This window comes from Tachypleus tridentatus, chromosome 13 (assembly GCF_004210375.1).
Source record: "Tachypleus tridentatus isolate NWPU-2018 chromosome 13, ASM421037v1, whole genome shotgun sequence".
In the NCBI taxonomy this organism is placed as follows: Eukaryota; Metazoa; Arthropoda; class Merostomata; order Xiphosura; family Limulidae; genus Tachypleus; species Tachypleus tridentatus.
Window position 1 is genome coordinate 42,071,288 of NC_134837.1, and position 14,807 is coordinate 42,086,094.

Here is a 14,807-nt window from a genome sequence, read left to right on the forward strand (position 1 = left end):
GCTGCTAGCTAAACATTTCAGTTGTAAAAACTTTCAGTTTTTCAAGAGCATTCAAAATAAAAAAAGTATTTCCAGAAAACTAACGTCAATCCCTCCCCTTTTGGTAAGTCTTTACAGTCGTTTTGTAAAGTACGTTATGTTTTCTCTATATGTTACTCTTTTCTCAACTTGAATTATTAAAGTTATAAACTCTGTTTAGTAAGGTGACTATATTTGTAAGTCAAATCCAGGGAAGGAACTTGTACGCAGATTTCTATCTATAATCGCCCTAATACTAGATGCAAGCTGCATTTAAACTTTTTTGAAAATGCCATTTTCGTTTGTTAGCAATTAATTGAAATACCAAAAAGTATCGTATTCCATGTTTGTACGCCATCATGTTCTCAAAATAGAAATAAAATGAAAATATTCTATGACATATTCAAGGTCATAACTATCGCGATTGCATCAGTGTTGTCACACGTCTGTATCAAAGCTAATAAACATCATAATGAAACATGCTGTGCATTTATTTTTAATATATTTCTGCTGCAAACTCCATATAAGAAATGAAATATAAGAGTATTTCTTGGAAGATTTTTTTCGAACCAGGACCACTTTAGGGAATATCTTTTATGGGGATTGTACCCAGAAATCTGGGACGTATGGCCAACCCACTGTTTAGTCAATAAACAATTCATACCAGGAAAATCTACTCGATCAGTCAAATGCACGTCTGATACCGCACTGAGTGATCGGTCTGTTTTGTACAGGTATGTCTGTGCGCAGGATCTAGTTGACGCCAACAAGGTACGTGTATATGCTGCAGTCCAAAAGCATTTTGGCTTGATATTCGATGAGATAAACTTGTATTTTAAAGACATTATTCATATATTTCCTTTAATACGTTATTTTAATTTATCCATTTCAAGTTAATTTCATTTAAGATCGTGATCATCGAATTTGTTTTCTTTATGAGAATATAAAGAAGAATGGTTATTCATATGACCAATTGCAACCTGATGCATGAGGAACGAAAGAAATTTTAATCTGTCTGAATGACACGAGAAAAAACGTCAAGAACCGAAACCTTATGACAGTGATTTTAGTCTAGTTGTTTTATTATTCTAAGTAAGCTTTCTAATAAAACCATCGTCATAATTATAAATCAAATAGGCAATATTTGTTTCGAAATACAAACATATATGTCCACTGCATGAATTAATTTTATTGTGCTTTCAAGACTCAAAAAGATTTTTACAGGAACTTTTTGATATAACCATAATATTCTGAAACTATAATTGTACATGAACTTATGAATTTCTGTAAGACTTCTTAATACTTTATTCCTGTAATGAACCAAACAAAGATAACTAAACATTTGATTCCGCCAATGACCTTTTTATACATAAATGAGCTGAGTATATTGCCATACCCTTAGATGTACCAGGCGGGGGTGGGGGCAGCTTCTTGGCTTGCAGTACATACGGCCATTAGGGTAAATTTTCAGTTTTAATTCTGGCAAAATTAGAAGCAGAAAATATGGTGATTCAGGTAACCTTTACCTTCATTCGGGAAAAACTGGTAGCAGAAGTGTGTTACTAATAATCTCATTAAGGTAAAAAAAAAGTAGTCAGCTCTCTCCCCTCGAAAATCCTCTGTACGCCTATGGCCGTACCTAAAAATTAATGTTTGAAATGAGTGCATTTAATACCAACAGTAGGTATACACTGATGTTTCCGAGACATCTACGTACGTTTGATTGTTGTATTAGCTAGCATATTTTTTGGAAATTTTAATAAACAATTAGAAACACAAGGAAATCGTGCAAAATCACCTCCCCCCTCCTCAGTACACACACACAAATTCTATAAAGTAATATTGAAACTGTGCCGCTGATCAAAATTTAAGAAGAGTAAAAACAATATTTAATCAGTCCAACTCTCATACTTCTTTCCATTTCTAATAGGCTAGTTCTGACCTCATTTTATAAAGAGTTTTCACTTTTTCTCTGATTAATTAAGGTCTTTTTTTTTTTTTTTTTGGCCCACAGTGACTTGAAACGCTGAAAACCAGGTTTCCATACTCGTGGTGAGTACATATGTGACTTGTTGTGTAACTTTGCCTTTAATGGCAAACGTGTGAACCAACACCAAGAACCATTGCCTGCATAAAACTTTTTCAAATTTTTCGTTACTTTATTCAGAATATTTTTACTCGCACCAGGAAAACGCCAATTTATTACAAACATGATGCTTTTTATTGTGGGAAAATGAACACAAAATTTGAATGATCTCATAGATAGCAGCTTAGAAATGTTAGAATAAGAATAACAGCACGTGGCTGCTTATGACGTCAAAACATTTTGGGCTTAACTCGAAGCAAAACCGAAAGCAATGTCATAAACGGGGGGGGGGCGATTTTATAAACATTCTATGTTTATACAGTAAAAAACGAAAACATTGCCCTCACCAAATATAACATCAAGAAATTTATGCAAAAACGGTAACATCACTTAGGGAACAATATCAACATATATCTTTCGTAATTCTAATATTGTGATTAAACAAATACATAAAATTACGTTTGTTGTTGTTTTTTAACAGTTGTTGGGAAACTGTGAATGAAAAATAATTGTTTGTTTATTCTGAATGTTGTGCAAAACCAAACAAGGGTTATCTGCACATGGACATTCCTAACTTTGAATTGACAGAATAGGGGTAGGGTAGCAAGCCAACAATACCTCTCGCCAACTTTTAGGATGCCCTTGTATGACAAAATAGTATTATTAAAGTATTACTGTTGTATCTCACCCACGGCCTCAGAGAGAAGCGTGTTTTTGAGGGAAAGAGGCGCGAACCATGTGCGCCTGTATTCACAAGTGCACACTTACAAGTTAACCACGCAGATCTTACTGAAACACGGATACAAGATGAAGTTATCGCCGAGCCATCGAAGGGATTAATATTCATATGTAAATAATATAAGAAATGATATAATGGAAAATCCTTTCCATGTAATTACTTGGGAATTTAAGTATGTGTGTGTAATATATATATATATATAGAGAGAGAGAGAGAGAGAGCGAACGCGAATGTTTAAAACACATTGATACCACCTCATTCTTAAGCTAAATTTACTACTTGAATTTGGATAATAAATCCAATAACCATGGTCCCCAGTGGCACAGCGACATGTCTGTCTCACACCGCTAAAAATCGGGTTTCGATACCTATGGTGGGCAGAGCAGAAATAACCCATTGTGCTTAGTTCTAATCATACAAAAAAAAAACAATAAGCATGATAAACTGAGTATTGTATTTAAGACCTATACTAAATAACGCCAGGAAGACTTCATCAACGACAGTGAAGGTTTTTCAAATTAGTGCAGTGATCGGATAGTTTTGAATTTCACGCAGAGTTCGACGAGGGCTATTGGTTAGTTTTGAATTCACGCAAAGCTGCATGAATTCTATCCGTGCTAGCTGTCCCTAATTTAGCAGTGCAAAACTAGAGGGAAGGCAGCTAGTCATTACCACCTATCGCTAATTCTTGGGCTATTCTTTTACCAACAAATTGGGGGATTGACCTTGGCTGAAAGGGCGAGAATGTTTGATGAGACAGGGATTCGAACCCGGGAACCTCAGGTTGCGAGTCGAACACCCTAACCACCTGGTTGAAGTGCAGTAGTCTTTGTACTTCAGCACCTGAGCTGTCTGTTTCAGCTATGTACAGTTCTCAGGTACAGTGAAAATTTCGAATGTTCTAGTTTTTAATGTGTTAATTATATTTAGATTTATTGAATTATGCTGTTTTATACGTCATAACTTATATATGTGTGTTTCTATAGCATAACCACATCAGGCTATCTGCTGTGTCAACCGAGAGAAATGGAACCCCGGATTTCTTGCTGTTCCATTAATGGACGCAACATGTATGTACTTCTTCAACATTAACGTTTTAACAAACACTATTTAAGAACGCAAAACATTGCACGGTATGGTCAGGTGGTTAAGATACTCGATTCCTAATGTGAGGGTCCCGAGTTTGAATCCCCGTCACACCAAACAGGTTTGCCTTTTCAGCCCACGATTCGTTGATAAAAGAGTAAGTAACTCGTGGTGATGACTTACTGCCTTACCTCTAGTCTTACACTCCAAAATTAGGGACAGCTAGCGCTTACAGACCTCGTGTAGCTTTTCGTGAAATTCAAAGCAAACAAAATATTTATGTGAGGCTGTTTTGAAATGAAAAAATGAGGCGAAGAGCGAATTTTTCCTTTTGTAAAAGGTGTGGAGCAACTTGTAGTTATGTTTTGCTGAAATTATAGACCTGCTCGTACTTTACGGTATGAAAACCATTTAAAAGTACTGGTTTCTCTCACGAGTATTTCAACGTTGTACCTCGGCGTCTAGAAATGACTGTTCGTCTTCGACCACTCTCACGAACAACTTTCCGAATGAATTCCGCTTTACGAGGCCCGGTGATTAGAAAACTCGAATCCCACTCTGCGGGTCGCGGGTTCGAATCCCTGTTACCCCGAACATGTTTGCCATATCAACCGTGAGGGATTTATAATGTAACTACTACTGCCACTATTTTTTGGTAAAAAGTAACCCAAAAATAGACGTTGCGTGGTAATGGCTAGTTGCCTTCTTTCTAATCTATCACTGCAGATAGACCTCTTGTAGCTTTGTACTTCTTTCTTAATCATCGGGATTCGATCCATGTTTAAGAACAAGGGTCAGGTTCAGCGTTGACCTCTTCCTACCTCTCAGGAATTGTTGTTTTGTTTGTGCTCCTGTTGAAATTAGGTAATGATCCTTGTTACGTGCTTTCATTACTTACAGTATGTTACATTCTGTTCATTGTCTACAGTTTTAATTAGCACACCCTTTTCATGCCATTTTTAATTCATGCGTAACTTTACGTGAAGTTCACAACAAACCAAACCGACTGAATCACATCCAGCCCTCTGGTGGCTAAACGGTAAGTCTGAGAGCTTATATTGTTAATAATCAGATTTGGATATCCACGGCGGCTAGAGCAAGGATAATCTATTGTAACTTTGCACTTAACAAAAAAGAATCACTAATAACACTATGAGTACAATAGAGAGTGTTCTGTTATATATTTCTCCCTTTTCTTACGAGTACCTTACAATATTTATATCTCATTAAATTTTATAAATATGTATCTCAGAACGGTTGGAATTAACACTTTTACTAATAAAGCAGAGAACAACGTTTCGACCTTCCTGGTTCATCTTTAGCCGTTCTGAGATACATTTTTATTTCAAGTGGGTTTCTCGTCATCGAGAAATTTTATAAGGATATTGTCTGTTTGTTTCTCTAAATTAGAAATGCGAATAAAATTATTAAAACGTTGTCTGGAATAATACTGAACAATGACGATTTCTAGATTTTTCAAGTAAATAAATAAAATATCGCCAGCAATTTTGTTTTGGCCTTAAATGAAATATTTATAAGTCCCTTCTAAAGTTAATATTTTTTAAAGTGTTTTCACTATTACATACAATATTCTAAGTTGCTTTATTTGAAACGCAAAGCTACGTGCACGATGGACTACCTGCGTTCTGTCTACCGTGGGCAATCGAACGCTGGATTTTAACATCGTAATTCCGTGAATTTATCTCTTATCACAAGAGGGGTTAAACTCAAGCATGTTTCAGTTGCAAATCACAAAGTAATTTCAGTACTATTTAGAATTAGGTACAGATAACTGTTAAGAACGATAAACAACAATTATCGTTCAATTTCCGTACCAACACACAAAATTATCCAAAAGATATTTATCATGAAACGCCATTTCTTATCAACGACAAACCAACAGCAGAAGAGCGAACTTTTACCAACATCTTCGTCAGGAAATAATAATAATACATAACAATATGAGAACAAAGATCGCTTTTAAATCGATTTGCTTGCTTTGTTGAAATTCATGCAAAGCTACTCGAGAGCCATGTGGGTTAGCTGTTCTTAATTTTGAAGTGATAAACCAGACGGAGAGTGTGTGTTTTCTTAAAGCGAAGTCACATCGGACTATGTGCTGAGCTCACCGAGGGGAGACCAGAGGCAAGGAAAGCAGTTAGCTAACACTAACAACAGCCGATTTTTGGGTACTATGTCAAACAGAATAATAGGATCTGAACGACGGTTTCGAATGGCAGAGCGTTATATTTCTGCGAACTTACATTGCTAGAATCCAGGTTTCTTTACCCGTGGAGGGCAGAGTACAGATAGCCCATTCTGTAGCTTTGTGCTTAACTTCAGATAACAAGAATTATAATTAATTCACTTATGTCCCCAAAGTTCGAGCATGTTTCTTTAATTTTTTTTAGTAGTACATTGGATTCAAACCTCAAGTTCACAATTCCTGTGTATTAAACACTGGGTCGTGGTCGGTTTGGTTATATCGGATCTTTAAGTTCTATCATCTGAATATTTAGAACTTGTTAGTCTAATATATTTTTTTAAATATTTAACTTAAATCTTTCCAATTAAGAACAATTATTCTACTTATTTAATTTTTTCTTCTTAAGTAGAATTTCGCATATATTTCAACAGACCTCTTTCATTTAAGTAACGTTGTGAAAAAATGTACTTTGAAACCAAAATCTCTTAAAACTGGAGAGACAGACATTTAAGATTCGTAATCTTGAACTTCAGTTTAACTATAAATATAAGAAATGCAATATAACAATCTCATTGAGATACGAGACCTACAGATGTTCAGTCTATCATTTTCTCAGTTGAACTATCTAGAATGGAAAACATTTGCCGTCGTTGCATTAACTGTTTCTAAGACCCCTTTTAAGTTATTATTATTATAAATATAATTGTATTTGCATCACATTTAAGCTTGTTTTTGTTTATTTTTTTGAATTTCACGCAAAGCTACACGAGGGCTATCTGCGCTAGCCGTCCCTAATTTAGCAGTGTCAGACTAGAGGGAAGGCAACTAGTCATCACCACCCACCGCCAACTCTTGGGCTACTTTTTTACCAACTAATAGTGGGATTGACCGTCACATTATGACGCCCCCAAGGCTGGAATGGCAAGCATGTTTGGTGTTACTGGGATTCGGACCTTCGACCCTCAGATTACGAACCGAGCCCCCTAATCACCTGGCCATGCTGGGCCTTACATTTCAGCTGCAAAATACTTTTATTATAAATTGAAAATATTTTGATTCGACTTGTAAATGGATACAATTGAGGTTTAATAGGTTTGTATTCTAATAAACATTTTTTTAGTCTTTAACTTAAATATTTGTAATCATAACATTTTCTTTTGAATAATAACATTTTCAACTTTAAGCAAATCATATTTTGAAGAATGCGACGTTTCACAACCAGTTCTCAATGTAATTGATACTGAGGACATATAACATCGTATTATATGTTTTACAACAAATACATACCGTAAAATAATATATTTTCATCTAATTAAATTTGTGTATGAATGAAGAAGAAGAAATCTCATGATCTTTTGGAAACGACTATCAGAAAATGAAAGGATTACAATTTATTTATTCCTGTGTATTATGTTACAAAAAAAAAATGTTTCTCCATTCTCTAAGACCTGTGATCGAACCATGGACTTTTAGACTTTCAATATAATGCTATCCTAACGGAGTTATCACGGCAGTGTATAGTTTCGATATTTTTATCATACTTTCACTCTAATGTTTATTAGTATATTTATTTGCACTGACATTACATCCTGTTAATACGTTTTGTTGGCTTTATGTTGTACTATAAACAACACGTGGTCATGATCGCCACATTATTATTAAAGTTTACTAAAGTTTGGATGAACTTCAAGTGAAGTTAAAAAGTCCTTTAAGTGTGTTTTAGTATAGGTCCCGGTACTGGAGTATCCACGAAATAACAGCTAGTTCTTGTTGAATACCGATAACAGTTACAGGGGATTGCAGGAGATAGTATAATTTGTAATCGTACATGTTGGTTGTATACGTATGACTCCTGAACACAGATATTGTACGATGAACAAAAAACTACTGCACCTGTAGTCTTCGTAAAACGCTGTCATCACTTTTGTGAGATAAAATACGTTATTCGGGAGAAGCAGTATTACTGAGATGTTGTTTATAATTAAGCTATCTGTGCTCTGCTCACCAGGGGTATCGAAATCCGGTTTCTTGCATTGTAAATCCGAAGACATTCTGCTGTGTCATTGGGGGACCGCTGAGCTGGCTGAGGAAGTTTAGAAGTCAGAAATAATTATCGCGTTCTGAATAACAACTTTGTAGGAATAAGATTTGATTATAATGTATTACCAATAAGTTGTCTTGTCATTTAGTGAGATATTTTCATTCACTGAAAGTCCATATTTTGGTCAATATTGACCAGTGCCAATAATATTTGATCATGTCTGGTTATCAAGGTTTTCTTGAATTACCTTCCCTCGAGCTCCCCAGTGGCACAGCGGTATGTCTGCGGAATCCTAGTCCTAGAAACTGGGTTTCGATACTCGGGGTAGGCAGAGCACATATAACCCATTGTGTAGTTTTGTGCTTAATTTCAAACAAACAAACAAACAAACATCATCCTCCTTGAACAACTAGAAGAATATAACAAAATATAATCGCCCCTCCAGCGGTAAGTCTTTGGATTTACAACGTTAAAATCAGGGGTTCGATTTCCCTCGGCGAACACAGCAGATATCTCGATGTGGTTTTGCTATAAGAAAAAAAACACTCAAAAGTGAATTGCTTGAAATTGCCAAAATCGTAGAATTTGAAGTGAAGAAATCAATGAGAGAAAATGAACTAAATAGTTTAAAGTTCAAATCTAGTCGATGATAATTTGTTTTCTGAGGAAGCATTACGGGAATACTCTAGTGTTTCCACTAGCCAATCAGAGTTGAGAGATAAAGATAAGTTATAAATACGAACTAAAATTCAAACAAATCGAGCTTGACCAAGCCCGTATCGAAGCGGAAAGAGAAAGTTAAAGTCTCGAAACCGAACAAGTCTGTACCAAACCCGAGAAAAAATTAGATAGATAGAAATGGAAATTAGGCTCAACTCTGATCGACCAAGGCAAAAATGACGATTTGAACTCAATTGATATATTAAAGTGCCACCGTTTAATAAAAATTGAATTGATAAACATTTTCCAACATTTTTAGAAAATTGCTCAAATCATGGAATGGCCAACCAAAAAATAGTCGTTATTATTGCACAGTGTTTTAACTGGTAAAACACAGAAGAAAATTGTACTGATTATGATAAGGTTAAAGCAACTATTCTTTGAGTTACTACCAGAGGCTTATCGTCAAGCAAAGTTATCACAAGCAAGATAATCAAACTCATATGGAATTCGCCCACGAAAAGAAGTTTATTTTGATTGATGGTGTAATTCTATATATGTTGGCAACACTTTCAACAATCTAAAGCAATTATGTTTAATTGAAGGCTTTAAATTCTGTACAAGTGACGACCTCAAAACATACTTGGATGGAAAGAAAGTTAAAACACTACAGGAAGCACCTGCTTCTTCCAATAATTACACTTTAACACATAAGACTACTTTTCACAAAAAAATTCCAGCCTTCTCATTAAAACCTATATCTGTGTAGACCACTAAAGTTCAGGATTCTTTATAAAAATTCAGTTTCTCCAGTTCGAAATATTATCACAGACAATCATCAAAACAATCAATGCCTCTCTGCCATTTTTGTAAAAAATCTGGTTATGTTATGCTCGATTGTTGGTCTTTGAAAAATAAACAAATGAGGCAATATCCAGTGCGTTCGTGTCCACATATGGACGTATTTTGACTAGATCACCTGATGTTGTTTATTTGGCCACTGATTAATAAGGCTGATGTAGTCAGTGAGGAATTTAGACCTTTTGTCTGTTGGTTCTGTGTCTTTGACAAATGATACTGCTAATCCCACACCCATACGTATTTTACGTGACACTGAGGCTACTCAATCATTGTTGTTATAAGGTATATTGCATTGAGATTCGAGTTCTGCCACTAAGGAGTCTGCTATTGCTCAGGATATTGAGGGTAACTTTGTTAATGTTCCTTTTCATAACATTTTTTAGCATCAGACCTAGTTTAGGGAGGACCAGTTATGGTTGAAGTAAGACCTACTCTGACAATTAAGAGTTTTCATTATTCTTGGGAAATGATTTGGCTGAAGAAAATGTTCTTGCCAAACACAAAATGGTTAGCGAGCTGATAACTGTTTCGTCTAAGGATGGCTGTTATTGTTGAAGAGAATCCCGATGTGTTTTTCTCGTGTGCTGTGACTCGAGGTCAGATTAAGAAATTTAGCCAAAAACAAATGATAGAAACGTATTCAGATGATGTTATATAGATTTGTGTCATACAGTTTTTTTTAGATCCAACAAGGATCTTATGAATAATTGTCCTACTGACAATTCTTTGGTGAGTGCAAATGATGGACGTGAGGGACCTAGACGTCCTCCTTAGAAAATGTACGTGTTATGTTCTGTTGTTGACTTACCCCCTCGCTCTTTTGGCTAAGACCAAGTATAATTTATTGTGTTCTTGGCTATTTGTTCACCAAGTTTGTTTTCGCAATAGATATAAAGGCCTTGGCCTTGGAGTCAATGCGATAAGTCTCACCAGCTTGAATAATGGTACTTTACCGCTTTCATTGAAGTTCGCTTACTGTAATTCTGTATAGATCGTATTGTAGGTTTCAGCTGAAATTCAGACTTCAATCGACGAAAGTGCCACCTAGCTGTTTCTAAAGTTTGTTCTCCAATCTTCAATATCTCTTTCACTTCTTTGGATGTCATCGACTAACAAAGCAAAATATACACAAAAATAATTTATGTTAACAGTCAATACAAATGATGGTTTATACACAAGAGTTTTACAAACAATGATTGGTCTTACAACCAGCATCAAACGAGAGACCTTTAAATCGTCAGTTCAACGTCCTCCCAACTGAGTTATCTCTGCCCGATCAAAATTTTATTCTTTTATGATACTTGTGCCTCAACGCCAATTTAGAAGTACAATTGAGCTTGCATTACGTGCACTACTCAGAGAATTCTTACGACAAACCAAAGAGTCACCTTAGCTCGGTCTTTAATTCAATGCACATTTCTTATAATAGCTCTTAATGTACTCTGTACTCTGATAAAAACAAACTTAAACCTAGTATTTCTTTTGCAAGCAACTTCCGTCATTCATATACACCCAAATCTGAAGATGAATCTCATTCCTTGATGAAACTCATAATCACAGGAGGACCGTCTGAGTTAATGAGGGGAAAACTATTGTAGCTGCCTACGTCACTCCGAGTTAAATGTCTTAACGGAGTTCAGTCTAATATGTTTAATAATCACTTCTATAATTTCTCTTTCCAAAGGTAGCACCAGGATAGAACTTGAGGCTGTCAAGCAAGCTCTTGTTTAGTTTCTCCCGAGAATCACCTAATGTCACCACAGTTGTGTTTGCCATCGAATCTCTGTGTTGCAGAGAATCCAGAGTTGTTGGCTACCTGATGGGTGGAGAGAGGCTGCACCTTATCTCCATGATAAATCTCCCACCTTTATGTATGTCCCAGGCAACGCTGGTGTCAAGCACAATGAGAAGGCTGGCCAACTTGCAGCAGCAGCAGAACTAACAGACCAGATATCACTCTATCATCAAGATATAACACTCTTGTGCCAGCAATCAGCATGCCAGAGCATCAGAGAGTCTAATATGCACTCAGAAGAGGGAGATAGAATTCTCAGCCTCAGGACCAAATTTGGCATCTCTAATGACAGCAACAACAAAGGCCCGGACAGATGTCACAGGAATCATCCGATCACCTACAACATTACCAGAAATACACTCGACCTCCTCTTGACCGGAAGAGTCAATGCAGAGAGGATTCATCACCAGCTGGACACACACTCCAGGATGTACACCGGCCAACTCAAGCAACCCAAGTAACCTTTAGATTTTCATTCTAATGCTCTCTCAACCTGAGCTATTCTGGCCCTGTCAACAATTTTATTCATTTATAACACTTGTGCCTCAACATATATTTTTAAGAACAGTTGAGCAGGCATTACGCGTACTACTCAAATGATTCTTACTACAAACCACAGAGTGTGTCTTAGCTCAGTCTTTACTTCAATGTACATTTCTTATAACAGCTCTTAATGTACTCTGATAAAAACAAACAACTCAAGCCCAGTATTTCTTTTCCAAACAACTTCCGTCATTCATAATACACACAAATCTGAAGAGCAATCTCACTTACTAGTGAAACTTATAATCAGAGGAGGACTGCCCAAAGTGGCACTCCAATAATCCTCGTCTGAGTTAATGAGGGGAAGAACTACTGTAGCTGCTTACGTCACTTGAAGTTAACTGTCTTAACGGAGTTAAGTCTTATTTCTCTAATAATTACTTCTATAATTTATGCTTCCTGAATTATGTATTTCTAATTATAGCATTATCTTAACTTTCATTACAGGTTGAGCTCTTATTATCTCTGTTTTGTACTGGATCCAGAATTTGACTAGTCAACGTTTAATACAAGTGACCCTGGAAGAGCTTTCTGTTGTATTTCGCGTTCTGCATCAAGAAACGAATCGCATTAATCGACATTTTGTTTTCACCTTATCTTTTTGTTGTATGATTTGAAATAGAAATACACAAAGTCTTGAAATGACCTGAAACAATTTAGATCCCTTTTTTTAATATTAAGCCATACGTATCACAGTAAGTAACGGATAACAATTCCAGAGAAACTTGTGATTGAACCACTCAAAATTTATACGACCTTTCCCAATATATTTACCGAACTTAAATAATATTTTAGTAATTCTTCTTCTACATTTAATCATTTAATAACACACTTTCTAGCGGGACTAAGCAATTCTTTTGCATTGGTTCGAGTAAAAAGAGTAGACGCGAGTGAGTGTTATGAAGAAACACACGCATTAATGAATGAGCGATCGTAAAGTGAAAAATAACCTTATATTTTGGGAAATCAGACTGTCATAACAGGTACTTGAAAGGTAATTTCACAATTAATCCGCTACGGGAAGAAAGAATTAAAGGACATAGAATAAGAACTTCAATAAGAAATTAGGTAATAAGTAAGTTAAGTGTTTGTTTGTTTAGAATTTCTAGCAAAGCTACACGAGAGCTATCTGTGCTAGCCGTCCGTAATTTAGCAGTGTAAGACTAGAGGGAAGGCAGCACCAACTACCGCCAATTCTTGAGCTACTCTTTAACCAACGAATAGTGAGATTGACCTTATATTATAACACCTCCATGACTGAAAAGGCGAAAATGTTTCGTGCGACGGGGATTCGATTTCGCGACTGTCAGATTACTAGTCGATTGCCTTAGACACCTGGCCATGCCAAGTGAAAGAAATAGGTGTGCAGATATAGATCGTGTGAGTGACTTATCTTATTAGTCGATTTTTTAAAGTTATTTTCACCCCTTTATTATAATAAAACAGAAACGGAAAACATACTTTGCCTTATCAATTGGTTTTAAAGTAACTGAATCAGCCTTTGTGGACTTTTTAAGAAACAAAAAGAGTGTTTGTTTGTTTTGAATTTCGCACAAAGCTACTCGAGGGCTATCTGTGCTAGCCGTCCCTAATTTAGCCATGTAAGACTAGAGGGAAGGCAGCTAGTCATCACCACCCACCACCAACTTTTTGGCTACTCTTTTACTAACGAATAGTGGGATTGACCGTCACATTATAACGCCACCACAGCTGAAAGGGCGAGCATGTTTGGCGCGACGGAGATACGAACCAGCGACCCTCAGATTACGAGTCGCACGCCTTAACACACTTGGCCATGCCGGGCCCAAAAAAGAGTGACAATTATTTATAGCTTTGGATACAACTCTGGTAATGAATACAGGTTAGTGAAAGTGAAATTAAGAAGTTGTTTTTCAGAGTGTTTTACTTGTTTATACGTAATAGGTGGTTTCTAAACTTAATTTTTATTATGAAAGTAGATAGCTAAAATATTAATTCATCTTTTCAGTTGGATTCTAAAGTTATTGAATCAGCCTTTGTGGACTGTTGAGGAAAGATAAAAAGAGAGACAATTGTTTGAAGCTCTGGATAGAACTTTCGTAGCCCATGGGATAAGGTAAGTGAATTTATCTTTGATTATATTGTTAAAACAGAAATAAATAAAAATAATTTGCTTTTGCAAAGGATGTTCTAAGTAACTGGACCCACCTCTATGGACTTTGATGAAAAAGATATAATTATTTATTTATTTAATAAAACTCGAGATTAAATTGTGGTAAAAAAATTAATGTAAGGAATTTGTGTACATATGTTTGACTTTTTTTAATATATTATTTAAAACAAGTGGATTGTGTGCTGTCCTTTTATTTTATTGAGATTTATCTTCGACAAGTCAAAGACATCTACTATAAAGAGGTCCGACATGGCCAGGTGGTTAAGGCGCTCGACTCCTAATCTGAGAGTCGCGGATTCAAATCCTCATCACACCAAACATGTTCGCTTTTTCAGTCGTGGAGGCGTTATAATGTGACGGTCAATTCCACTATTCGTTGATAAAAGAGTAGCCCAAGAGTTGACAGTGGGTAGCGATAACTTCGTGCCTTCCTTCTAGTCTTTCAATGCTAAATTAGGGAAGGCTAGTGCAGATAGCCCTCGTATAGCTTTTCGCGAAATTGAAATCTACTACAAATAATGCGGGCTTCATGCATACAAAATTTAATAATATTCTAGGCTTATCTTACTAAACTTTCGGATCTTATTGCTATAATTAAGACTTGTTGCTGTTTCTGGAAA

The 14,807-nt window shown here is 36.0% G+C and overlaps 1 protein-coding gene across 2 annotated transcripts in view; it reads left to right on the forward strand.

The window, feature by feature from the left end:
- Positions 1–541: 541 nt before the first annotated feature.
- Positions 542–14,807, forward strand: part of LOC143239339 (uncharacterized) — a 31,963-nt gene continuing 17,697 nt past the window's right edge. For both annotated transcript variants that reach the window (XR_013021128.1, XR_013021129.1), the window contains exons 1-4: positions 542–789; positions 2,033–2,070; positions 3,830–3,913; positions 14,023–14,130. The gene's annotated coding sequence lies outside the window, so the exon portion shown is untranslated. The remainder of the gene's footprint in view (positions 790–2,032; positions 2,071–3,829; positions 3,914–14,022; positions 14,131–14,807) is intronic.